A 4,024-nucleotide genomic window follows, 5' to 3' on the forward strand; every position below is an offset into this window, starting at 1 on the left:
TTTTATTAAAAAAAATTTTTGTTTTTAAATTTTGTATTGGAGTAGGAGCTTCCCAGGTGGTGCTGGTGGTAAAGAACCCACCTGCCAATGCAAGAGGTGTAAGAGATGTGGGTTTGATCCCTGGGACGGGAAGATCCTCTGGAGGGGGGCATGGCAACCCACTCCAATATTCTTGCCTGGAGGATCCCCTGGACAGAGGAGCCTGGAGGGCGATAGTCCGCAGGGTCGCAAAGAGTAAATACGACTGAAGTGACTTAGCACGCACAGCCAGTTAACAAAGCTGTGATAGTGGACAGCAAAGAGACTAAGCCATATGCAACCATGCATCCATTCTCCCTCAACATTCCCTCCCATCCAGGCTGCCGCATAACGTTAAGCAGAGTTCCCTGTGCTATACAGTAGGTCCCTGTTAGAACCACACTAATTATTTTTTAAAAAACTTGATTCCACGTAGACTGACAAAGCAGGGACTGAGTAGTTACCATGTGCCAGGGACTATGCTGGGTGTTTCGCATGCATCATGACGTTCATTCGATGTTCCCGACGACCCTCTGAGGTAGGTGGTTTCATAATCCTCACTGTGTGGAGAGGAAACTGATTCCTCCAAGTCATGTAGCTCATGAATTACAGCTGGTAGATGGCACGGCTGGAATCACATGTGCCTGATCATCACGACTGGGCTCTCAGATCCATTTCTCGAATATCTATTATTCATGGCTGCTCAGATTACGCTCAAACCTGCAATGATGGGGTTGATTATTCCCCCGAGTGTCTCGTTTCATTGACAACTCTGTTGACCGATATATAAATAGAAATATTTAAATTGAGCCCCAATCCACTTCCCTATGCACAAGACTTTGTCCATCATTTTCACCTGTGATACAGAAAAAAATGCTGAGAGCAGGTGTTTTACAGGCACTGGGTTGTGAAATAGTCTTGTTCAGAAGGGCACTTGGAGCCAGACCCTGCCCTTTGGTCAACAGGATCTCCTGGCTGGTCTGGAACAGAAAGACTGTCCGGGGGCACGAACACCATTCTGGGAGAAGCCTCCTACAGAGCCTTTTTCTAGCTTGCCTGTTTGACCTTCTCCAAGGCGCTGACTGAGGTCTCCAGGATGTAGGAGAGGCTGCACAATGGCAGGCAGAGGTTCTCTCCGCCGCCACCTCCGTGAAGGATGTTATTTGTCTGTGTTGCTCACTGGTTTCTCTCCAGTAGACTGGGCTACTTGCATAACGTGTTCACATGAAATGGGCTGATGCACGCTGGGCACTCAGCAGTGCCCAGCGGTGATTCCTGCACGTGGTCAGTTTCAGGAACTCGCTGTCGAGTGCACACTGAATGGGGCCTCGGCACACCGTTGAATGTCGCTCTTACAGGTGTGAATGCTGGGGAAGGCTACTGAGAATCTTTGTCGGGTAGCTTTCTTGTCCCCCATAGCTGGATGGCAGAATAGACATAATTCCACAATTCTGTGCTTACTCAGAAAACCTTTACTGAACTCATACTAGCTGCTAGGCCCTGAAGGGGAGTGATATAAAAACCCAAAGTAGGACACCCACAGCCAGGAGGGCCAAGGTCTAGCAGAGTAATGGGGAAGCAGCGCCTGACGGGTGTACTCCTAAAGGTGCCCGCAGAGTGCTGTGGGTCAGCGGGCGGCCAGCTGAGAACTAAGGCTTACCTTTGTGGAAAACTTCCTCTATGCCCGGCATTCCTAAACAGCCTGAAGTGAATCTACTCATTTACTTTGCACTCAAGTCGCATTACACAGATAGGAAACTAAGGCATGGAGCATCTAACAACTCTGCCCGAGATCATGACAAATCCAGAGATCACAGGAAAGTGATTTGAACTAGTCTGGATCTACAGCGTAGTTCTCATCACACCTCTATCTACCACTAGGAGACAGGATAGAATAGAATACAGTTTAGAAAACGTTTTCTGGATATCTGCCACGTCTGTTACAGCTAGGGGTGAGAACAATGAACAAAACCACTATTCTCAATCTGTCCGAGTTGCTGATTTAGTTGAGAGAGAGACAGTTGTGAACTTGTGGGTTACACGGTAGCATGATATACATGCTGCAAAGATTAGTGATTAAGAATGGGCAGTCCGGCCTCCTGTTTAGCACAGGAAATCCTACTTAACGCTTCTATAGTGACCTAAATGGGAAGGAAATCCAAAAAAGAGCGGATGTATATATATGCAAAACTGATTCATTTTGCTCTGCAGCAGAAAATAACACAGCATTGTAAAGGAATTATGCCCCAACTAAAAAAAAAGATCCAGTGTTTTCAAGATGCCAATTCTCCCCATAATAATCTATAAATCCAATATATTTGCAAATAAAATCACAGCAGAGAAAAAAAAAAAAAGTGGGTGGTTTGGTGACAGACAGACCTAAATCCACCACATAGAAGCTGTGTGACCTGGGGCAGGTCACTGAACTCCCCTGTTCCTAAGTCTCACCATCTGGCTTGGGAAATGAGGACAATGAAACTACTTGCCTCAGAGAATTACAATGGGATAAAACAGACGGATATGGCGAAGAAAAAGTGATGAGCACGCCGTCACACAGTAAGTCTTCAGTACGCGATGAAAGTGAAAGTGATTGTGTCAGTCCCTCAGACCTGTCTGACTTTTTGTGACCCCATGGACTGTAGCTGCCAGGCTCCTCTGTCCATAGGATTCTCCAGGAAAGAAGGCTGGAGTGGGTAGCCATTCCCTTCTCCAAGGAATCATCCCAACCCAGGAATTGAACCCAGGTATCCTGCGTTACACACAGATATTTTACCATCTGAGCCACCAGGGAAGCCCATCAATACGTGATACCTATTATTATCATTATTTCTAATGATAAAAATATGGATTAAAAAAATAGAAAGCTGGAAATGTTGCAGGGGACCAATCTGAAGGACCTGAAATTGCTTAAGATACTGGGAAATGGTGAGACTCTACTCTAGGAAGGGATAAACTCAGACATGAGCTTTAGTTCTGTCAACTCAGGGGATGGTGTGGCAGATGGGCTGAAAGGAAAAAGATGGAAGCCAAAGACCAGTCCAAAGAACATGAAGGTCCTAACCTCAACTGCTCTGATGCATGTCAAAGACACTCCCGATTGTGTTACAGAAGGAACGAAAAGTTCAGGAGCCACAGAGTCCTTGGCCCCTTCGAGCTCCATCTCACAAAGCACAGAGGGGGACCGTCAGGGCCAGAAACACAGTCTGCTCTTTTGGGGAGAAGGCAGCAGCAGCGATGTCTCCTGTGGTCTGACCTGCCAATGTAGGCCCTACTCACTTGGCTCAGCAGCCGAGCCCTAGATACATAGACAGCAACGGTGACAACAGGCAGACGGTAATTTAATTTGAGCAAAGGCCCCAAGTGGAAGAGACGCGAGGCTTTTCTGAATGTAAATGTAACATGCCCAACTTCATTTTTATTATTATTTTTGTATCCCACTGCAAAAGCTCAGTCTTGTCATGGCCCCCATTGCATTTGGCCAAACACTAGAGGGAAAGGAGACACAATCTAGGTCAGTGGTTACGAAAGGAAAGAAACTTTTCGGAAAAAAAGAAAACGTGTATATAGGCCTCTTAGTCCCTTGGAGGGTTGGAAAAAGGAAGGTAGGATTATGGGTAATCCCCACGCTATCATTTACTTCCTATGAGCTGACATGTCATTCTCTCCCAGATCCCTGAAACTCACTGCAGAATATATTAGCCAGAGGACAGTGGAAGAGGCCAGCTTAGACTGTAATAAGCACTGGTACAGGCTCCTCTGTGTATGTGTGTGTGTTTCTGTTTTTTTTCCTTCCTCTCTCCTTTTTTAATCTACATGGTCTTCCTTGGCAAATGATTGCTTTGTCACCTTTTTCTTTGTTTGTCTGGATTTCCATCATATGGTTCAAGGCTCCTGAGATTTAGAGACAGGCCAGCCTGGGTGTGAATCCTGAATTTTACCACTATGTGCCTACATGACCTTGAGACAGTCACCTTGTCATCCTCAAGCTCAGTGTTTCCGTGTAAGG

This window comes from Moschus berezovskii, chromosome 7 (genome assembly GCF_049115385.1).
Source record: "Moschus berezovskii isolate FMDL1 chromosome 7, NW_MosBer_1.0, whole genome shotgun sequence".
NCBI lineage: Eukaryota > Metazoa > Chordata > Mammalia > Artiodactyla > Moschidae > Moschus > Moschus berezovskii.